The sequence below is a fragment of the Microchirus variegatus genome (genome assembly GCF_963457635.1).
Source record: "Microchirus variegatus genome assembly, chromosome: 4".
Classification (NCBI taxonomy): Eukaryota; Metazoa; Chordata; class Actinopteri; order Pleuronectiformes; family Soleidae; genus Microchirus; species Microchirus variegatus.
In genome coordinates this window covers 28,961,139-28,986,065 of record NC_139805.1, presented here as the reverse complement: position 1 = coordinate 28,986,065, position 24,927 = coordinate 28,961,139, and the positions used below count along the sequence as shown (strand labels likewise).

Below are 24,927 nucleotides of genomic sequence, written 5' to 3'. Positions count from 1 at the left end.
CCTTTTGTCTCTCCATCTGTCTTCCCCGGCCCTCGCTCTCCTCTCCCCGTGTCCTACCTGTTTAACTCGCTCTTTTCCGCGCAGAGATGTCACGTTATGAAAATGAGAGTGAAAGCATCTGGAGCTTCGTAGAGTGCTCCACAGTGAGTGCAGACATTTAGGCAAAGGGGGCTGACTATGGGATGGGATGGGATGGATGAGGGTGAGATAAAAGAGGTGGAGAAAGAAAAGATGATTCCATTTCATAGGGATCTGCTTGCATAAGGAGGAGGATGTAGGAAGGATTTTCATGGCTGCTTTGGTGCTCAGCCTCGCTCATCTGCTGTCACCTCTGCCCCGGCACTCGTAGTGAACCAGCACGCACACGCACACACACACACACACACACACTGTCCTGTCACTCCACTCATGCTGGTTTCCCCATCTCCTATTGAAGATCAGAGACTGTTCAGAAACGTCTAAAGACACAGGCAGGAGACTGAAGAAGAAGAAGAAGAAGAAGGAAAAAACTACTTTAGTGGTTAACTTTATGGAATAAAGAGCAGTGAGTGTTCAGCAGAACTTAAGAGGAAGAACAAGGGATGGGAAGTTCCGCGACGTAACTTCAACATGAACTCCTCAAAAATGTCCAGAAAGTTGGCTGCAGATATTTATTTGCTGTACAAATCTGATGAAACACAGCTGGTGACAATCCTAGTGAGACTTAGGGCCAATTCCAATTCCTATCTTAACCCTAAAGCGCAACCCTTAATCTTAACAAGTGTTGAGGGTTATTTTGTCACTTAGAAATGGGACACCCCTTAAATGCAGATAAGTCTTCAGACTGTAGGGGGCAGAATAACGCGAAAGCTGCGTCCAGTCTGTCAACTCCAAAAAAGAAGAAGAAGAAGAACACATTTACGTCAGGATTATTTATTACGATCCGATTGTCAGTCAAGTTATTAGGTTGTCAGTTAGTTATAAGATGATACTCATACAAATACCACAACCACGGACATATTCAGCTGACAGTTACCACACACCACGGCTTATTGAAAAGTAAGCAATAGCAAACGATCGATTGTCCCCACCGGCCGGCTATTGACAAAAGATCGTAAAATAAAAATAAATGTTACGCAACAATGACGTCAGTAATCCATAATATGGGCCTAAACTAAGATAATACAATGGTTTTCATCATTTTTATATCTCTATTAACAAAGAAAATACTTAATTTGTAGCATACTCGTTTTGCTGCTTTCGCCGCCATCTTTGTTATGTCAAAACATGCAATGCATTCTGGGTAGCCCTTGCTCCCAAGGGTGTTCTCGGAAAAAATCTCAATATTGAGGGCGATACAGCCCTTAAACTTGGCCCTCAACTTAATTTTTCTGAGAATCGGGACAGCACTTGCACTAGAGGGAGCGCACATTTTTGAGATTGAGGGTTAAGCAAGGAATTGGAATTCACCCTAAGTCTCAACACCAGGAGAATCTCCAGAACATCCAGGCTAAGGTTTGATGTTCTGGACGTGCTTTTTCCTGCTCAGTTCTCAAAAGGAGAAGTTCATGATGTTCAAGATGTCCAAAGTGACTTTTCTGGACATGTTCATTCTCTCACACAGCCTCTCTGTCTGAGAGCAGCTTTATGTGTAGTACATCAAAAAGTACATCAAAGAACCTCACACCCTTGTGTTTTTGGTCTACAGATTACTATCAGAAGTAAGTACAGGTGTAAATACACTGAGAAATGGACCGTGAATGGGGTCAGGGATGAATTAATGTGGACAGAAAGACTTCTATGTATGAGTCAGTGTTTTTATTCAGTCCTCTGAGCATGTTTGTGTCCGTCTGAATCACGATAGCTAAACCTGACTGATGCGTCCGTTTTTCACGTGTCCAGAATCTGCCAGAATTGCTTTTTAACATACATAGTCATAGTCGGTGTGTGTGTGTGTGTCGGAGACAGCAGGGGGCCTCGCAGCCCCTTCTGCATGTGTCGCAGTCTCCTCCTTCCTCCTGCTGCTCCGTCTCATTCACGATCTCCTCCACATCAAGAACACAGTAAATTAGAAAGTTAACGCACTGATGGGGCGGAAGATTACCTTGCTTGGCTGTTGTCTCAGTGTGTGTGTGTGTGTGTGTGTGTGTCAGCAGTAAAAGCAGCTCCCCAAACAGCAGGAGGTATGCATTATCCTAATGTGTGATTAAACACATCCATGCATGTGATTGGCTGATTTATCTGCTTTGACAGTAGTAACCGGTTGGTTTTTATAGATCAATCATGAGGCAGTGGGGAGGGCGGGGCAAGTGATACATGCTTGTTAACATAGTAAAACCTTATTATTGTAATTTCTTTTGCATGTGTGTGGGTTAGCCTTAAATTCTCTTGGGTGGGGGAGTATGGAAGGTAAATGCAGGAAGAAGGGAGCTCATTTTTAGTCCTTGCTGTAGAAGCTACTGTAGCATGAGCACACCTGGGTCGTACTTTTCTGCACCTGCACTTCCACAGACGTCTGCTGTGCTAATGTAGATGTCATCATCCACCCATGTCCATGGATGTGCATGCAAAACAACGTAAGAAATGTCCTCTTGTTTTGCTCAACAGGGACTGTAGAACTTTCTAGCAGTTATTGAGCGTGTGCAGTGCGAAATCAAAGTGTAATCGTCATCAAAGCTATCAAAGGTCACACACACTTTTTGTATAGAGCTAATCTTTTATCTGTTTTGTCTTCATCTGTAACTTATCATCAGAACAAGTATGCTTTGTCTGTTTACAACCTATTAAGTAGTGTATTAAGTTGTGTGTAGAATAAAACCCCTTAAAGACACTCAAGTTGTCCGTCGTACTTGTTCTGATCACCCCTGTGTGTCGTCTCTGCTGAGACCCGACGTCACTGGCTAAGGACGTGTCGTCGCTGCTGAGACTCAATGTCGTGGGCCAAGGCCTCCACAGAGTCTCAATGGCTGTAAAGTCCAGACGATGGAAAACTTTAGTGATCCTGAATGTGCTCGGATTCATCGGGTTCATAACTTTTTGGACCAGAACCAACACGGCGGACAGTGTGGACGTCGGTGTGGAGCAGGTGGTGGTGCGAGAGCCCTTCAGTGGACAGGACGCGCTGATGAGGAGGCTCCAAGACCTGGAGAACCTGGTCTACAAGGAGTTAAAAGGTCTATCTGCATCTTTAGGCCTGGTTCAGGGTGACAAGGGTCCCGGTTTGGTTGGCAATCCTGCCTCGGTGGCAAACTTTACCAGACTTCAGGCCAGAGAAATGCAAAACCAGCACCTTCCCAAAAGACCTCCCAACAATCTCCGTCGTCTTCGTATTCGTCAATGAAGCTCTGTCCGTGATCCTGCGCTCGATCCACACAGTCGTCAATCACACGCCGGCTCACCTACTCAAAGAAATCATCCTGGTGGATGACAACAGTGATGACAAGCAGCTGAAGGTCCACTGGAATCTTATGTGAACAGACGCTTCCCCGGACTGGTGAAGATTGTCAGGAACCAGAGGAGAGAGGGATTGATCAGAGCCAGAATTGAGGGCTGGAAAGTGGCCACCGGAGAGGTGACGGGGAACCACAGGAGGATCCTTTTGCCCTCCATCGACAACATCATGCACGATACCTTTGCGGCAGAATACTATGGGAACTCGGCCCACGGCTACGATTGGGAGCTTTGGTGCATGTACATGAACCCACCAAAAGTGTGGTATGAGGCTAAGGATGACTCTCTTCCCATCAAGACTCCAGTCATGATCGGCTGCTCCTTTGTGGTAAACCGTCTTTATTTTGGCGAGATCGGTCTGCACGATCCAGGCATGAATGTGTGGGGCGGGGAGAACATTGAACTCGGCATCAAGGTATGGATGTGTGGAGGCAGTATGGAGGTGATGCCTTGCTCCAGGGTGGCTCACATCGCACGGGTGAAGAAACCCTACACCCCGGACCTCGGTACCCACATGCAACGTAACGCTTTGCGTGTGGCTGAAGTTTGGATGGATGAGTTCAAGTCCAGTGTCTACATGGCCTGGAACCTTCCCATGGAGAACCATGGTGTCGAGATTGGAGACATTTCCAAGAGGCCGCCCTGAGGAAGCGTCTGCAGTGCAAGAGCTTTAAGTGGTACCTCGACAATATTTACCCAGATCTGATCAGGTACAAAGGCACATTGTACTATGGCGAGGTTCGTAACGCGAAGGGAACACATCTGTGTCTGGATCGGGGTGACCAGAAGAAGAATATGCCCATCCTGCATCCATGTCATGGGTGGAGTCCTCAGATGGGACGTTACACCAAAACAGGTCAGTTGTATGTGGGCCAGATGGGCAGCATAGGAGAGGACACCCGATGCCTGGTGGACAACGATGTCAGCGATTTTCCTCAACTTGTCGACTACACTGAAGTCACCACCGTGAACCAAAATACTTGGGATTTCTCTCAGGACAAAGCCATCATAAACAAAGCTTCCGGACGATGTTTGGAGGTGAAGGAGGAGAAAGTGGACTTCGGGCACCGACTGATCCTAAAGACGTGTTCGGGACAAACGTGGAGCTTTAAGAACACTGCCAAAGTGCAGGACAACTGAAGCGAAAGCACGTGATAGCACCAGAACGTCTATAACAGTGCTTCCCGGGCGTCAAGCTGGAAGAATCAACTCGCCCAGAGAAAATCGATCTACTGATCCATGTTCAAGAGGGTGCTCTTGTTCCCCAAAGTCTACGAAGAGTTGGTAACCTAGTACTGTCGGATAGTCCCCTAGGCCAGTGCTTCTCAACCTTTTTGAGTTGCGACCCCCAATTTAACATGCACGGCATCATGATGGGTATGATGGATAAAGCACTGTCTGTGGTGCTGAAACAACGCCGATCAATACACCGTTGGCTACGTCGCATTTACAAATCAGACAAGCACTTATCACACTTCAGCTATTAGTTTTTATTTAGAAACACTCTTGGATTTTTTGAAAAACATACAGCAGCATCAAGAGGGTAACTTTTCACGTGAGTAATAGACCGACAATTGTCGCGACATCCCATCGTATTGCTGGTAGTTGAGCCGGTTAAAATGTAAACAGATAACGCAAACTTTCTTTTTCTTTTTAATGAAATAAAACGATAACTAGGGACGGGAATTACACGGCATTTTGAGAGTTGATTGTCGAGGTCCACGTGTCAAATTTTGTCTGTTTTTTTTTTTTGCGGGGGAGGAAACTATTCTACACTGTACTAATTCATTTTAAGCTCAAAAACATGGCTGTACTGTCCAATATTGACCATCAAAGCAGTGCTAATGAAAATGAGGGGCAAAAAAATAAAGAAAAACTCAGGTGTTTGAACCTGCGCTCGTCATTCTAACGTCTGATCGGACGCTACAATTTTGATTAAAAAAAAAAATTCCAAAATGATTTGGCGACCCCCAGAAATCATCTCGCGACCCCAAGGTTGAGAATGGCTGCCCTAGGCAACTGCAGGATAATTTCTGTTGACTCATGCGATTAACGTGAGTAAAAACAACTTGTACTCCTGTGAAATTTAACACAAAAACCCTTATTTTTTACTGTGATTGAAATGACTCAGTTTGTATTTTGGACTCCCTTGAAAAAGAAGTTTTTAATCTCAATGGGTCTTTACTTGTACCGTGTTGCTCTTTGATTCATTCTGCCTTTGTAAACGCCGAACAAATCCCTTGTCGTCTCCAGATGATGGAGGATCATTTAATGGTTCTGGTTTCATCTCTCCGTCTCCTGAGTTGTAATCCTATAATCGCCGTTAAAGGGAGATGTATATTTAATATCTCATCTCGCTGTGCTGATGATGTGGCATGTTTTGAAACACTGGTTTCATAACTATATCAATACCTCATCTCTTTTTCATGCCGTTGATGATCGTCCCCCCCCTCCCCTCAGCGGCAACATCCGCCCCCCGGAGGCGAAACAGAAGCACTTAACTCGGCTTATTTCAATACCTGATTGAAATGTGCTGCTTTGCTTTATTAGGACGCCACCACTCATCATCGGCAACACTGACACAAAGCAGTAAAACATATATATTGTGTTGTGCGAAAGTTTGTGATGAACTTCCTAAAGGAGATTTCGCAGGACATTAAGTTGACGAGCACGGATCTGCAAACGTCAGTTCTTGGTCCGAACGCCGTTTCACCTCTGTGTTTGTGTCGTCGTCGTCGGAGTTGTTTACTCGATGTACAGAGTGTTTTCATAGGCTCCGATTTGAGGCTGAGCAGTTGTGACATCTCCGCTACCCACAATCCCCTGCGGGAGAAGCTGGCTGTTAGCGATATTTCCCCCGGTGGTGGCTTAGGCCCGGGCTTTACGACGTGTTACAGCAATTAGATCTCAATTAGCTCAGGAGTAAACACACACTGTGTGATAGAGAGAGGGAGAGGAACGCACACAGAGAGCTGTTAGCAGATGTAAAAGAAGGGAAAAAAAAGGCTGCGTTCTCTCAGGGGCCTTGTTTGAACCTTGGTGTCCCACGTGTACGTGCTGTGGTCCTGTGGGCTGAATTCAATCGACAACACACACACACACACACACACACATAACGCCAGAAAACACATAAGGGACGGCAAACACTCAGAATGAAACCATGGTGATGCATCACGAGGCGTTCGGGGCAACTATTTTTAGAGGGAAAGTTTCCGCCACCTTGTTTTTTAGGCAAATTTTAATTTTGCACGTTGAATGGAAACAAAACTATTTTGCTAATTTACTTATACTTCATCATATCATTCATTCGTTTACCAGTTTATCCTCCACCTGAGGGTCAGAGGGGGGCTGAGCCAATCACAGCTGACCACTCGCACGGTCAACATCCACGCGTTTGAGTCATATATGGCAGCCACTATTCCACCCAGTGACCCTCTTGACATATCAGTAATAAGGGTTCCAAAAGGGTCCTTCAACAAGGGCTGAGGTTCTACCTGGAACCATTTGCATCTGAAAAACCCTTTCCGAAACAGTTAAAAGGGTTCTTGGCAGAAGGTTCTACCTGGAGCCAAAAAGGGTTCTCCTATGACGACAAGCCGAAGAACCCTATATGGTTCTACTTAGCACTTTTATTTCTAAGAGTGTGTGTTGTAAAAACTCCACACAGAAAGGACCTTGGTCCAAACCAACGTCTTTTCTTGCTGTGAGGTAACTATGCCAGCCACTATTCCACTGTGTGACCTGCTTGGCATATCAGTAAAAGGTAAAATACGTGCAATGGAAACAGATTTCATCCAAGATGCAAATGCTTCTACAATAATAAATAGGAGGCAGCAGCAAAAACATGACCATGTATCAACAGCTATACAGGCTCTGATTCTAATGCTCTCTAAATGTTAAAGCCCTCGACCGCTTATCTCTAATGTCAGGGCATAAAAAACATAAAAACATAAATGTGAAGTTTCCTTTGTCGAAATGTTCAAAAATTCTGTTCAAATTTGACCTCCTTCATCCACTCATTTCCTCTTTGTCTTTCTTTATAAATATTTAAATGAGTTAAGTTAATTCAAACTAACATCAGTGGGTTCCTAATTTCACTTTAAATGTACTCCGTTTCTTTCTTAGTCAACACGTACTGTATGCGTGAATGATTCTGGAAACAATCTTGTGACCTTTTGTAACCTCTCCATCCTCATTTCCTCATCTCTACTCCCTCGTATCTTTCCTATCTCCTCTTCTGTGTCCTTCCTCCCTTCCGTCTTCTCTTCTCATTTCTCCTTTCCCCTCCTCTTGACACACATCTCCTCCTCTCCTCTCTTAATTTTTTTACCTAATCTCCACTACACTTTTTTTTTCTTCTTGTCTTCCTCCCCTTTCTGACCTCCAGTCCTCTCTCTCCTCATTATTCCGATAAAACCTCCTCCCATCCGCTCTTCTCTCTTCTCTCTCCTGCTCCTCTCCTCTCCCTCTCCCTCTCCTCTCCACCGGGTTCGCTGTGCTTGTCGAGGGTGATAATCCGTGTCACGGCGGCTGATTGGGGATTAGGACTAGCAGTTTATTCACGGCAGGGAGAATGATACAGCGCTTAGTGGCAGCGGCTCCCGCTGCAGCCGCTCTCTGCTGAATTAGCAACATGTTTGAATGAGATAAAAGGGACAGCTTACCCCGGCGCACTCCAGCACCTAATCCCTATACAGCTGTGAAATGAGCCGGGGCCGGCCCTGCACCGCACACCTACACCAACACTGGACGTCTCCATCTCACACACACACACACACACACACACACACACACACACACACACACACACACACACACACACACACACACACACACACACACACACACACACACACACACACACACACACACACAAACACACACACACACACACATATCTCTGATTCTAAACCTCAGAGAGCACATACCTTCACCGAGGATGCACAATCCTCTCAATGTGGCATTTCAATAACAAGGAGTGTTTTTTTTACCTGGATTTTTACCAGACCTGCATGAAAATAAACACACAGTCATAGACAATTATGTCGATTAGTTTTTTTTTGTAACAAAACCGAAATCCTGTAAAGGAATTTTAGGCTTTTACTGTAAAGGTCAATACGAACATGTGTTAATGTCGTGCACTCTTAGAAATAAGGGTTCCAAAAGGGTCCTTCAACAAGGGCTGAGGTTCTACCTGGAACCATTTGCTTCTGAAAAACCCTTTCCTGAAAGGGTTTTTCAAGATTTCTTTTCAATGGTTCCAGTAAGAACCATTTTGATCCAGAGAACCCTTTAAAAACCCTTTCCTGAATAAAGGGTTTTAAAAGGGTTCCAGGTGTGGAGCCAAAAATGGTTCTCCTATGAGGTCAAGCCGAAGAACCTTATATGGTTCTACTTAGCACTTTTATTTATTTCTTTTTTTTTTTTTTTTTAATATTTTTATTAGGAGGTAAGGCACATAAGCACAGCAAACAATGTTATAATTACATTGAATATTACATCACATCCACATGATAATTGGAAATGTAGACATGACGATACAATACAAATACTGTGCATCATAATGAATGAAGAGTGAGGTATACGGTCTGCCTCCTAGGATATTTTCTATTTTTATCTATGTGGCCCAATAGGAACATAATCCGGCAACACACAATGTGCAAATACTAATAGAAAAAATAAATTAAAATAAAGTAACAATAACAATTGAGGATACTTGTATGTAAAAACTGAATAGTGTGTCTAAGCTACAGGGTGTAACCATAAATACAAGGGAATCCAAAAGACAGAAGAAAAGGAAAATAAATAAATGAATAAAAAAAAAAATAAAAAAACAGACATACATAATAATAATAATAATAATGATAAAAAGAAAGAAAGGAGGTGAGGGTCCATCAATCAGGAGGCATAGACTGAAGAGAGTGAAAGAATGTTAAAAAGGGAAGCCACTTGTTATAAAATTTATCAGAGTTACCTTTCACTGAATATCTGATCTTCTCCAGCTTCAGAAAAGACATGGTATCATTGAGCCACTGAGTGCTAGAAGGCGCTTTAGTTGACTTCCAATGGAGAAGAAGATGGCGTCTCGCCAGTATGGAAGTAAAAGCTAAAATATGTAATTGGTTAGAGGTAAACCGGTTGTGGTCTTCCGGGAGCCCGAATATGGCGACATGAGGGGAGACTTTAATGGTCAAAGAGAGTATTTTTGACATGGTATCAAAATAATTCTGCCAAAAACGAGAAAGTAACGAACAGGAGTAAAACATATGAGCTAAATTGCAAGGTGAAGCATGGCATTTGTCGCAATTGTCAGAGATACTGGGATAGATTTGTGACAGTCGAGTTTTGGAATAATGGACTCTAAACAATACTTTAAACTGTATTAGTGTGAGACGAGCGCAGGCTGAGCTAGTGTAAATTTTCTTAAGAGCAGTGTCCCACCAGTCATCTCCCAGGTGTAGACCGAGCTCTTGTTCCCAAGCAGCCTTGACTTTGGTAACTGGTGAGCAATCAAAAGACAGGATGTCATTATAAACTTTAGAGATGAGTGACTTCTGAAGTGGGTTGTGGCTTAGAAGCTCCTCCCACTGTAGACCAGGTGATAATGAAGGAAAAACTGGAAACAAAGCGTTAGCGCAGTGTCTAATTTGAAAGTAACGAAAGAGATGAGAGGGTGGGAGATTAAATTCTCCTGAGAGATCTGCAAAGCTGCGAAAAATACCATCCTTGTAAAAATCTTTAAAACATTTCAGGCCCTTATTATGCCATACAGAAAAGGTTGAATCTGTAAGCGCAGGTCGAAATAAATGATTCCTCAATAACGGAGCTAAGGTAGATGTTGACTTACATTTAAAGTGCTTCCTAAATTGATACCAAATTCTAAGTGTGGAGCGAACAACTTGGTTATTTGTAAAGCCAGAGAGGTTGGATGGAATAGAAGAGGTAAGTAAAGCAGTTAGGGAGGATGAAACACATGACTGTGCCTCTAAATCACACCATGGCAAATCAACTGATTTGAACCAAAATGAAATCTTGTGGATATGTGCTGCCCAATAATAAAATTGAAAATTTGGAAGTGACAATCCACCATTGAATTTACATCTCTGAAGTGTGGACTTGCGGATCCTGGGTGCCTTCCCACACCAAAGGAAGTGAGAAATAGTTTGATCAATTGTTTTAAAGAACTGCTTTGGGAGGAAAAGTGGGAGACATTGGAACAAAAATAGAAATTTGGGCAAAATGTTCATTTTGACTGCATTAATTCTTCCAATTAACGATAGAGGTAAGCTTCCCCATCTTTGGAGGTCAGATTTAATTTTGGACATTAAAGGCAGGAAATTAGCAGAAAAAAGAGAGTTAAGGGTTCTGGTTACATTGATCCCTAGATACTTAAAACCAGACAGGGTAAATTTAAAAGGGATGTCAGACTGTTTGAGCATTGATGCCGAAGCATTGACAAGGTAGCATTCGCTCTTAGATATATTTACTTTGTAGCCTGAGAATGATCCAAATCTCTGAAAAGTAGATACGATTGTTGGGATGGCAAGGACAGGATCCGAGACATACAGCAATAAATCATCAGCATACAATGATAACTTAAATTCTGTGCCCAATCGTGAAATCCCAGTAAAAATGGAAGAGGACTTCAGAAAGATTGACAAGGGCTCTATAGCTAGTGCAAACAATAGGGGCGATAACGGACACCCCTGCCTAGTGCCACGGGCAAGAGTGAAAAAACTGGACTGTGTATTATTGGTGGAAATAATAGCTTGTGGAGATGTATAGAGGAGACGTATCCACGAGATAAAAACATTACCCAGCCCAAATTTCTTCAGTACAGTGAATAAATAGTCCCATTCAACCCTGTCGAACGCTTTTTCAGCATCAATCGAGATCACTACTTCAGGTGTTGCTGTGTTAGTTTTCGAGTAGATAATATTTAGAAGCGTACGGACATTAAAAAACAGCTGCCTCCCCTTAACAAATCCAGTTTGCTCAGGTGAAACAATAGTTGGTACAATATTTTCTAGGCGATAGGCCAAAGCTTTCGCAAGAATCTTAGCATCCACATTTATTAATGAGAGAGGTCTGTAGGAGCTGCAGAGAACCGGATCCTTATCTTTTTTCAAGAGGAGACTTATGGAGGCTTGTCTTAAAGTGGGAGGGAGAGTGCCATGTAGTAGTGATTCCTTATATACAGCATGCAATAATGGGGACAGTTTATCCTGAAATTTTTTAAAAAACTCAACTGGGAATCCGTCCGGGCCAGGAGCTTTATTATTTTGCATGTTTCTCATAGCGAGAATAATTTCTTCCACCGTTAATGGTGAGTCAAGTTCTTTAGCAGAGTCTGGGTTAATCACTGGGAAATTGAGGCGGTCTAGGAATGAATTCATTTCAGTAGTGTCGGGTGGAGACTCAGATTTATATAAAGAGGAATAGAATGAGTGAAAAACCGAATTAATGGTGGTGGGATCTCTATGCAATGTGCCTGAAGAATCTTTTACCTGGAGAATCATACGTGAGGCTGCCTGGCGACGTAGCTGGTGAGCCAGAAGCCGGGTTGCTTTGTCACCATGTTCATAATATGTGGCCCGTGATCGTAAGAGAAGTCGCTCTGCATCATTAGTGGTGATCAAGTCAAATTCAGTCTGTAGCTCAACACGTTGTTTAGCTAAACTGGGAGAGAAGCAAGTAGCAAGTTGTTGGTCTAATTTAGTTATATTAATAGAGAGTTCTTGCAATTTGGCCTTACGGGACTTGTTCAAATGGGCAGAGTATGAGATTATTTGTCCCCGAAGGTAAGCTTTTAACGATTCCCAGAGCAGTGAGCATGAGACTGGGTCCGTGTCATTTTTATTTATAGTAATAAAATCTTCAATCTTAGCTGCAATGAATGTATTAAACTTATCATCTGAAAGAAGTAAAGCATTGAACCTCCAAGGTGTTGGGTACCGAGGTTGTGAGGAAAACTGAATGTCCAAAGAAAGAGGGGCATGGTCAGAAATAACAATAGGGTGGTAGTTAACAGTAAGTACTTTAGAAATTAGTTTAGAATCTATAAAGTAATAATCAATCCGAGAGAAAGACTGATGCATCTGTGAAAAGAAGGAATATTCCTTGATGTGAGGGTTGTAAAACCTCCAAGGATCAATGCAACCATTTTTAGACATGAAATCAGAAAGAGACCTCGACATTAATGATGGGGTCAGGGTTCGCGGGTTAGAGCGATCTAAATTGGGATCGATTACACAATTCATGTCCCCACCAATTATAAGGAGATTGTTATTCAATGAGGGAAGACATTCAAAAAGCTTATTCATAAAATGCGGATCATCGAAATTTGGGGCATATATGTTAACTAATACGATAGGAACATGGAATAGTGTACCTGTAACAATTAAGTATCTGCCATTTTTGTCTGAGATAATCTTAGAAGCTGAAAACTGAATTGACTTACCAATTAAAGTAGCAACCCCCCTGGCTTTAGAATTGAAATTCGAATGAAATACCTCAGAAACCCAAGGACATTTAAGTCTGACCTGATCTTTGGTGCGCATGTGGGTTTCCTGTAGAAACACTAGATCAGCTTTAAGACGCTTCAAATGTGCAAAAATTCTAGATCTCTTAATTGGACTCCCCATGCCTCTAATATTCCAGCTCAAAAATCTCACAGAAGACCCAATATGTGGGATATCAGAAGCCATTTATAAAGTTCTTAAACATAGAAATAAACTGAATGTGGACCCCCAAAAGGAAGAGAAAAAACAAAAAAAACCAAAACAAAACAAAAACACAGAAAAAGCACAAAAACACTCGCAGAACACAACACCTCCCCCCCCCTCCCCCCACCCCAAAGCACTTACCACGACCCCATCCCCAAACGATGGAGAACCCAGTGCTAACTCCACAAGGAGTTGATCCCTAAAACAAACGCTTACGGTTTTTTGACTAATAGTAATAGTAAGGCTTCGGTTTGAGCTCCTGCAAACCTAGCAACATTTGGCAACAAGGCACTAATCAAATCCAAATTAAAGTGAGAACCACTGAATAGTGAAAAAAGAAAAGAAAACAAGACACAGGCCATAAAGACGTGAAACGCGTCCATATAAATCAAACATTAATACCTGTCAATATGAACTGTGAGTCACTACATCAGTGTTGCGTATCTTTTTTTCCCTTACGCGTCCAACGACCTGATGAATGCGCTGGCTTCTTCTGGTGATTTAAACTCCTTCTCTGCACCATTGTGTGTAACCCGGAGGCGCGCCGGGTAGAGCAGCCCAAAACGTATCCCCGGTATCTCACGGAGCTGGCGCCGGACATCATTAAAGGCGGATCGGGCACGAGCCGTCCTCGGAGTGTGGTCGGGGAAGATAGAGAAACTCATGTCACCAATCTTGATCCGTTGCTGAGCCCTGGCTCGGCGTAGTATGTCCACACAGTCCATATGATAGTGGAGACGAGCGACTATGGGACGGGGGCGCTCCCCGGGTTTCGGCTTCGGCTGGAAAGTGCGATGAGCGCGGTCCACGAGAGGCTCCTTCTCGAGCTTCAGTGCCTCCTTGAGTAGAGATGAAATAGCTGTAGCAGTAGAAGAGGTGGAAAAGTCCTCTGGAATTCCCACTAGCCGTATGTTATTGCGCCGAGATCTTGCCTCCAAATCCTCACATTTATTGTCCAATCTTATCAGTTCTGTTGACAGATGCTCCACTTTCGCTTGTAAGCTAGTGATGTCGTCAGTGCAGCAGGAAAGCGATGTTTCCATTTCACCAACGGTACCCTTAAGAGCGCAAACATCAGACTGGATGTTTGTAATGCTGTCAGATAATTCCGACTTCACGGCTCGTAGCTCAGTCTTGATGTTTGACAAATTCTCGGTCAACGCCGCTTGAAGCTCGGTTTTGAAAATAGCCGCCATCTCGACGCGAAGTGACGCGAGCAGCTCGGCCTTAAAGTCGGGGCAAGCAGTGCCGCCTGCAGCTCCGTCCGGGCAGGAGGGGGAGAGACTAAGAGACGAGGATGCAGCGGGCGGAGTAGGCCGCGGTGGTTGTTTAAGTTTTGGAGGAGGCATTTTGTTCAGCAAAAGGTCAGCGTTGAGTAGAAAATATGGTGGTGGGGAAAACACACACCGAAAAAAGATACAAAAGTGTGCCTAAAAAAGTTTTGTTAAAGTTGTTGCAGGAGCTCAGAGAGGCGCGTCCTACTCCATCAGTCTCGAACCCGGAAGTCAGCACTTTTATTTCTAAGAGTGTGGATTGTAAGACATTAACGGTGCCATATGTAAGAATGTGGCCAAAAACGGTTACTACATTCAAATTCAAAATACCGAGGTCTTTTAGGTTTCGTTTTCTGGTGTAACTGGCAACCCCGTGGTTGCTCGGCAGCTGAGACTCTACTGACTGCAATGATTGGTAGACGGCGGTAGGTGGTGCCACATGCCAAAACATGATTTCAAAACATAAACATGATTTGCAGTCTGCAAAATATATTTTTTTTTATGCAAATATTTTGGCTGTACTGTTGTTGTTGGTGAGTTCAGTTTGTTATATGAACATTATTCCTGAGTCTCTGTGACATATTAGGAGGATTTTATGGCCAGTTGCTTTAGATTTATTACATAATGCACCTTTAAACAGTAACTTCAGAGTGTTGACTGTATAATAGGGAGGGAATATATCAAGAATCACTGTAACAAACAAACAAAACAACAGTGTTTCCAGTCGTGCAAGATTGTTGGATGCAATGCAATGGTGGATCTTTGTGTTTTTCTATGTTATTTCTAACCATCTTTAGGGCTGGCTTTACACGGCAACGCTCCCGGGTGAAACCGACAAAATATTTTATCAGATGTGCCTTTCGTTTAGACGGCGACGGCGTTTTTGGGGCTTAAAAACGCAAAAAAATTAACCCACCCTCAAGAGTGGAAATCTTAAAAACGCTCCGCTGTTGCATTCCCATCTAAAGGGTTGAAAACGCAAAAGTGTTTTCTGAGCTGCTCACGCTGGCACGACACCACATTCGCCCCCGGTTCTCTATAGAGAACCGGAGGCGAATGTGGTGCCAACTTCAGCATCGTCACACTGGCTATCCTCCTGTACACGTTGACGTCAGATCCATGTGCAGTACAGCCAAACAACAACAAACATGTCGGATTCGATCCATTTGTCCGACATTCAAGTTGCCTTAGCTGCTCTGATACCTATCCAGGAGTCATTTCAGCAATTACGGCGAGTTTATGTTGTGGTTTTTGACTGTGGGCGACTCAGCGCTACTAGAGAGAAGTAGAAGGACGTTTCTGCGCATGCGCACGCTCCTCGTGTTGTTGTATGGCAGCGCTTCACAGCGCCACCTAGCCACCTGGCATACATACTACATCAAATTTCACACACTTTTGCGTCACCATGTGCATGCAGATTTCCACCCAAAGACGCTCGTCTAAACGCAAAATAAAAAGTGGGAACGCAACACCACTTTTGCGGTTTGTGTTCAGATCGTTGTCGTGTAAAGCCAGCCTAAATCTTACCTGCATGGAGTCATCGGTGATGTAACAAGTGCTTTGTTTTCATGCAGATCCACAACATCATAATCTTGACAGACATTTGAACATATCAGAAGTTTATCTGCTTGTTAAAGGTGCATTATGTAATAAATCTAAAGCAACTGGCCATAAAATCCTCCAAATATGTCACAGATGACAAGGAATAATGTTCATATAACAAACTGAACTCACCAACAAAACTAGTAAAAAAAAAAATATTTGCATAAAAAAATGTTTATGTTTTGGCATGACGCGCCATCCACCGCCGTCTACCAATCATAGCAGTCAGTAGAGTCTCAGCTGCTGGGTTGCCAGTTAAGTAGCTACAATCGAAATGAAACGTTAGGAAACCTAAAAAACCTCGGTTTTTGAGTGTAGTAACCGTTTTTAGCCACATTGTTACAGATGGCTCCTTTAAGTTTTTGTTGGGCCATAACATAATTCTCCCTGTTCTTCACTTGTTCCCTCTCCTTTTTCCTGTGATTAATCAGAGTATAAATTATAGCTTGAAGGCTGTTACAAATAAAAAGGCACAAAAACTGCAAATAACACAGTGGAGTCGGCTTTTAGGAATGATGATCTGCTGCTCAGTTATTTTACTGAGTAAAAATAAAATATTCACCTGGTTACAGACCAGAGAGGAGAGCATGTTTGGGTTCAGGAAGTCAAATTTTATAATTTCACTGCTTCAGGATGGACTTTAGGACGGTATGATGACATAATGTCATGATGAATAAGTTCCAGTTTGCTTATAAACAGTCGCAGCTCTTTAACTGTATTTAATTATTGGAATATCTTGACCAACAATGCACTTTCTGTTTGGTTAGATGTGTACGTGTGCAGTGAGAAACTTAAAGAAAATGGACCTCAGTCCAAAAGTCCTTTAAATTCCATCGCTTGTTTGAATAATATGATTAATCTGCAAATAATTAATCTGATCAAATATCTTTATAATCAAAAATAACCTGAGATATAACCCAAACTTTCCTTTATTGACAAGCAATAAAGCAAAACAACACTAAAGTATAAATTCACATTACAGACGTTTCACTCACGAGCCAGAAACACTAACACGTTTATAAATTGCTCCAAAAATGACATTATAGTCCCGCGTGGTGCTTTAATGCACGCGGCAAAGGGCTTTTAGCCGCCGACTGGACCTTTAAACCACGCTCATTTAAATGTCACATTTCCACTCTGCGGGGCAAAATCTCTTAATTGCCGTCCTTATTAACCTATCAGCACTTATTTGTGTTACATACATACAGATTCTTTTTTTAATCCAGTCATGAATAAAACACACATATATATATAGGAGGAGGGAGATTACAGGCGGGCTTCACTTGAGATCCAGTTTTTTCGGACGGGCCGTAACTTGAGCTGATTTGTTGTTGTTTTCCACATGTGATTAAGCTCTAAAAATACCCAACACACACACACACACACACACACACAACAACCTGAAAACAACGCAGAGACGAAGTGTGGTCCATTTTCTTAATGGTTTTGGCCAGAAGGGATTGGGGCATCTCCACCAATAAGCCGGGGGCCGTATATATCTCACTTCATTTGCTTCGCGTCGCGTCAGCAAAAATAAGGCAGGGGAAAAATAATAATGTGTGGCTATCTACATATGGAGAAGTAATGAAGGGGAGGAGAATTACAGCTGATATTAGAGGTGGAAGATTTGCACTCATCTCTCTGATTCACTTGAGGGGGGAAAAAGGTGAGTCACGGAAAAGTAGAGAGCAAAGCAAAGCGTTTTATACGTCTTCACAATGTTCTGCGCTGGTGTAACATACGTGTCTCCATGTTGGCGTCTTCCTGCTCCAGCTCCAGCTTCGTCTCAGGTTTTATTTGTTACTGCGTCCGTGTCGTGTGTGTGTGTGTGTGTGTGTGTGTGTGTGTGTTTGTGTGTGTGTGTGGAGTTGCTGCACATGTCGTCATATGTATAAACCTCAAAGTCATCTGACTCCGCTCTTGTCAACAGCAGGATGCAAGAGAGGAGATTTCTGCAGGGATTTGGAAATACTGCTTTTATATATTATATATTGCAAAAAAATGGAAGTGCAGAGGTTACATTTTTCTTTTTCGTCCCTGGTTGCAGCGCGATTTCATCAGGAATCTGGGAGATTGAGCAGAACTTTATTGTGCAGCTGAATCAAGTTAATCATCACACACACAATTAAGAGCAATGACTATTAAAGACAATCTTTAAAGGTTTATCATGTGATAACTCTAAGGCAACTGGCCATAAAATCCTACTAATATGTCACATAGACTCAGGAATAATGTTCATATAACAAACTGAACTCACCAACAACAACAGTACAGCCAAAATATTTGCATTTAAAAAAAAATATTTTGCAGACTGCAAATCATGTTTATGTTTTGAAATCACGTTTTGGCATGTGGCGCCACCTACCGCCGTCTACCAATCATTGCAGTCAGTAGAGTCGCAGCTGCCGAGCAACCACGGGTTGCCAGTTACGTCAGAAAACAAAACCTAAAAGACCTCTGTATTTTGAATTGGAATGTAGTAACTGTTTTTGGCCACATTGTTACATATGGCACCTTTAAAGAAAGTCTTTCTGACCTGAAAGGATATATCCTGTAACAGGAAGAGGAAAGAGAATCTGCCTTTATTTAGTTTACTTCTTGTTTGTTGAAGACGTCTGGATGCCATAAAAGTTACTATTCCTATCCAAATGTGACTTTTTACTGTTCATAATGAATGTTACGTCCTACATCTCTGAAATGTTCCAATTCATTGATTAAATCCTCACATGGGGGTGCGAGGTGTATATAGAGGATAAGATAATAATTCTCCATATTACTGTTAACTATGCTTATATTCGCAGGTTATAGCCTATATTTTGAACCTTGTGAGATAGTGTATTGACACTGTGGGAATCTTGGCGGAGGGCCAGATGTAACTGTCATACAGAATAAATATAACTAAATGTTACCAAATATAATGTTATATGAAGATAACTATCCGTAACATGTTGCTAAATAACTTTCTGTATTTATTACTTATTCCATTTCACTCGTCGCATGATGCATATACCATGATACACTGCGATCTACTGACGGTGTAGTCACTTTGCGGGTAACACAATCGCCATGCATTGTGGGAAATGTAGTTTATGGTCAACGCACGCTTTAAAGCAGTAGACCTATATTTTAACACTGATTTTTAAGACCAATTAATCACTCGCGGGCCACATAAAATGATGTGGCGGGCCACATCTGGTCCCCGGGCCTTGAGTTTGACACATGTGGTCTAGAGCGACTCCTAGGTGACCATAACTGACACATTTGTATGTTTTACTTCACACAATATGAAGCAAATCATTCAGAATCTGATCGAAATCAAGGTGCCAGTTTGGAAATATTTCAGATTATGCAGATTATGGCTGCATCGTCTTTCCATCTGAGTTCTTGTCTCAGGGTCTCGGGGTCACGTCAGTGTCACCTCTGTGTGCCGTAGCCGCAACCGTCGCCTCCGTCATCTTTGGTTACCAGCGGATAAGCACTTTCCCCCCTGATTGGTTTAAGCCAGTGTCTCCTAATATCATATTGATGATAATTTCCCTGTAATGCGCCATTTGCACTAATTGTGATGCAGGCAGTGAGTAATGGCATGTGACTGCGGCCGCTCCCCAGCCGCTCCTCAACACTTAATCTCCTGATTGTCCCGGAGAGACGGAACGTGACAAGATCGCCATAAACAACCTGCTTCACCCTGCCAGCCACGCACACACACATGCACACACACACACACACACACACACACACACACACACACACACACACACACACACACACACACACACACACACACACACACACACACACACACACACACACACACACACACACACATACACACTCTACTGACCTCTGCGCCTCCCTACAGTCCATCTCTCTCGTCCCCATATTCAATCTCCCGTCTCTTTTTGACTGAATCTTCTCCACTTCTTTTGCTTATGATCATTTTATTTGTGTGTCCCCCAGTTTTCTCTTGTAATATGACAGATTTGAGTAAACCACAGTCAATTCCATCAATTCCATTTACAAATATTCCGTTTTTTAATGTCCAGACTGTCCTCGGACTGGAAACAGACGAGTGAAACCATCAATATATGAATTAAATCACCAAAAAACATCACCATCCAGATTAAATAAGAGCTTATTTATCTGGTTTCTGGTTACGTTACTGTATTCGTTGAGGAGATTGATATCGATAACTGTGATAAGTGAGCTGACACCTGATCCACCTCCACGTCACAAAACGAAAATGCACATTCGCACGTTCATGTTTGAGGCCATTGGGGAAGCTGTGGCCTAGTGGTTAGGGCTTCGAGCTTGAGACCGGAGGGTAGCCGGTTTGACCCCCTCACTGCTCCCCGAGCGCTGCTGAATGAAGGCAGCTCACTGCTCCGGGTAAGCGTATACTTCTAAATTCCTAAATTCCTAGTATACGCAAGTATACATGGTCAATAAGCATGGTTTTTCTTCATCTTCTTCAGGATGACAGTCGTGTAGATTTAGCTCACGAGGAACCTGAAGGTGTGACGTTAGACACCAACGCTCCACAAGTTCACTATTATGTCACCTTTTTGTCTTAATAATCCACTCAGGTGTTAGATATACTGATGGTTCTGTGTGTCATTATGGCATATCATGTTCTAGAATGAGTTTGGGATGGTTTGTGTGGAAAAAAAAACCCCATCAAATTCATTTTTTTGTATTGTATTGTGGAAATGAAAAGGTCCAGTATGATTATATTGACTTCATAATCTCAGAGTGTACGCGTTTACGCTGCTGTGCATTTATCTATTTATTGAAGCGTCCGTCGCTGTTGGAAAATGCCATCTGTAAAGCACAATTTATCGTCAAGGGACAACAGAGACGGCAAGAGCTGAGATTGGTCCTCAGGACAGGCCGAGCTAACGCTACTCTGTGCCGGCTCACAGTGCGCACCGAGCGTCCAAAGAGGCGGAGCTGATCACCGCCGACAACGTTGCTGCCAAACTATAAATACGTTATCTTACTATAATACACACAGCACATGTTTTGACTCTAAATGGCTAATTTCTCGCCTCAAATTATCTTAAAACTGCGCCCCGGGACACAGAAAAGTGAGAAATGGCCACTGTTTCAATGTTATTCCGCTACAACAACAACAACAACAGTCTTTCTCTCTCGGACGCCATTGCTCACTGTAGCCAAAAGCACAACAACCTTGTGTAGCGACCCCTACTGATCGGGCGCTAAATTGCAGTGCGTATCCGTCACCATGATGGAGAAGTATGAAGGCTCGAGTGGTCTCCGTGGTGACGCAGTCGGATAACGCGTAACGCTGTCGGAGAAGTATAATGTGGCCTTAACTTCGAATGTATCGACTATTTGAATCAAACGTGACCGTTTCACATTAGTGATCGAGTTCAGCACCAGTATCTTTTGTTTGATACTTGCAAACGTACCAATTATAGCTCAGTCAGACTGTGCTAAACTGGGTTCACTGTCAAAATGAGAAGTGAAAACACTTTGGGAGGTGAAAAAAAATCTACTTTTTTTGATGAGCTGAGTTCAAATTCCCACCGTTACTAACCGTGCAACTTAATCTGACCTCATACTGGACTTCAAAAGGAACCAAAAAGGACCTACACCTCTGTGTATGTGTGACATGTAAGATAGAAACTAAATGAAACTTCATTTATTATCACATATGTAGCCATAAACAAAGCTTGTCTTCTCTTGTACAGACACCCATAACTAGATATGAATGCTAAAACCACTTAAGCAAATGGAATCATGACCATAACAGTCATTCATTCAAATACACTCTTTTTTATATACCTTTCACTCATATATTCACTATATATTTGCACACAGCCACTCATCGCAGTGGACGAGCTGATTTCCTACTCTTTATTTTGAGATTTGGGTGTGAAATCGATGTCGGGCGGCCCATTTCCAGCCCCGCAGGAGGGAGAGCGTGGACAGAGCGAGGGCAGCTGGAGAATGGAAATCTCATGGAGAAATTATGATAATAATCTGTTGGTCATAGTTTTAAAGAAAAAAAAAGAAAGAAAAGAAGCTGTTGCCTTTCTTTATGAATGAATAAAAAACGTTTTTTATGTTCTTGGATTGTTTTCCGTCCTCCTTCTCTCTGAGCTGGAAAAGAGGATGAGCTCCTAGTTTGGGGGTGGGGGGTGAAAATGGAGTGCAAAGGGTTGAGTCAGGGACTGTTAACCCCAGGGGAGGTTGAGAGCATCGGACCTGATTCCCAGGCTATCTCATTGTTCCCAGCTAGGCTGTAATTTAGGAGGAAAGCGGCGTCAGAGCGCCCATAAATCCTCGGCGTGCCGAAAGCGCCCCAATCTCAATCTGTCAATGAGACACTGGTCAGCCGGTAAATACCCGTCGCCATGATCTTCTCTTCTCGGGAACATGTACACGTACACAAATGCACAGTTTTGTTTGTGTGTGTGTGTGTGTGTACGGATTATCTACTTTTCAGGTTCTACATGAGGAGGCATGCTTTTTGCCGAGCAGGCACTTTTTGCGAGATGAGTGCTAAATGCACAGATGGGCAAACGCTCTCACACAGCATACTGTCCAACATATGTACAGGTCAGGCATTGTTCATATAGCTGCTGGCAGCGGAAGATTAAAGAGTACATTCAGGTTTTAATAAACAGTAAAGATCAGAGAGAGCTGCTGATTTTAGAATTACAACTAAACTAGTCTTTACTTAAGTCATAACCTACCACCAGTAAAGGTGAATTTTTGATACAAAAAAAATAAATATATATATATATAAGTATAATATTGTGTCTTTTCATCAAACTGCCCTAAAAGAAAAGGTTGAGCGTTCATGTGACATCGCCCTCTAGTGCCCAGGTCACAAACTCCAACAAAGTCCATCCAATCGTTTTTCCTGCGGTCCGCCTCTTAATATCAAGTTATCAACACACTTTTATTTTGAAATTCTGGGGAATATTATAACAGAGATAGAGTTAGTTGACGATGTATCATTCTGTCATTTTAAGTTGCCCATACTGAACAATTCCTTTTTTCTTTTTTTTTTTACTTGACCCTTGGCCCCCTCCCTGACCAGACTACGTGCTCAGTGGCCCCCTACAGGTCGTTTGAGTTTAAAATGAAAGGAAGTCAGGTGACATTAAAAAAAAGATATAATGTCTTATATACAGATTGGTCAGATTTGATTGACATCATGTGACAAAGTATAAACTTGAAGTTCCACAGTGCCAATAGAAGGTGATGCAGACCTGCTCAGGCTTTGACAGAGGTGTCATTCAAAAAGAAATACAAGGCTCCTCAAAGCTGAGCACCCAGTAAATAAATGCTGACTCACCTCTGAAAAACGTTTTAGGAACTATGCAGAGTTGCTTGTAGCTCAGTTTGTTCAGACATGATGTCCACACTCTCTGTAGGTTTCCTTCTTCTTTCTCTTCCTCTTCTTCTGGATATTTCTGGTCCAAAGGAGCCGCGAGGGCATGAAAGTTCACACAAGGTTACAGTGAGACAATGAATCCTTTCCCTCTGTCTCTCTGTCACTCCCACATACAGGTGAGTTTCTTCAGGACGACCCTGGGGGTCATTCAAATTTAATCTGGACACACATAAACAAATAAGCACACACACACAGTCGGATATGCATAGAGACATCTCCGTGTCGATCAATAACCCTCATAGATTGTCAATTACGCTGTGGATGGGGAATGAATGGGATTTACATATATAGAGCTGGGTCTACTCATGCGCTCACACCACGTCCACAAAGTGCCACCCTCAGCACGCTGACCTGCACGGCAGGGGTGGGAGGAGGGGTGGTGAAAATTGGGGACGTGTAAGATATTGTGGTGTGAATTTACATAATACAATGAACCATCACTTTGGTTTAACTAAACTCACAGTGACCTGATTGTTATAAATTAGGATCGCGAGGCAGAGATGGTGATTCAGTAAAGGTGCAGAGGGAGTCATTCACCACTTCACCAATCACAGCGTAAATAACAACACACAGATGAGAGGCAGGTGGTGTGAGACATTGGGGGCGAAACTCTGACAACAAATAAAATAGATAGGGACAGTGTGTGGAGTAATGTTGAGATTTAATTTAATTTATTTCACTTTAAGCTGCTGTCAGTGGTTTATTTTCTTCTGTTGGGTCACTTCCTGTCTCTGTTGGTAGTGCACAGACCTTGGCATGGTGCAACAGTGACCCTCAGAGCTATGCCGGCTGTAGCCTTGTGCCACCCATGCCAGACAGGTCTGTGTAGGGTAGAGGTCAGACAAAGAGGTGCACACGGGTCTTACAGGCTGGGGGTTCAGCTTGGGGTCTAAACAACAGTACCAACCAACCATATCTACCAACCAACCATATCAGCCAACCAAAAATGCAACCAACCAACTAACAAACAGCCAATCAACAAACCAACCATGCAAATAGCCAGCCAATGAACAAACTTAATCAAACAACCAACCAAATCAACGAACCAACAAACTTAATCAACCATCCAACCAACCATACAACCAAAACAGCCAATCAACCAACCATACAACCAAACAGCCAGCCAACCAACCAACCTAATCAGTCAACCAACCAAACAACCAACAAACTTAATCAGTCAACCAACCAAACAACCAACAAACTTAATCAACCAACCAACCAGCCAACCAACCAAATCAACTAACCATGCAACCAAACAGCCAGCCAGCCAACCAACCAACCAAACAACCAACCTACAGAATCAGCCAACCCACCAACTAACAAACTAAATCAACCATCAACCAACCAACCAACCAAATCAACCAACCAACCATACAACCAAACAGCCAGCCAGCCAACCAACCAACCTGACCAACCAACCTACCGAATCAGCCAACCAACCAACATGACCAACCAACCTACCGAATCA

General features: G+C 42.9%; 1 pseudogene across 1 annotated transcript; it reads left to right on the top strand.

Moving 5' to 3' along the window:
- The first annotated feature begins 2,381 nt into the window (after positions 1-2,381).
- LOC310926179 (polypeptide N-acetylgalactosaminyltransferase 17-like) lies at positions 2,382-4,569 on the top strand (annotated as a pseudogene). Its single transcript has 3 exons — positions 2,382-2,388; positions 2,865-3,070; positions 3,171-4,569. The product of its transcript is annotated as a polypeptide N-acetylgalactosaminyltransferase 17-like (transcript).
- The last annotated feature ends 20,358 nt before the right edge of the window (positions 4,570-24,927 follow it).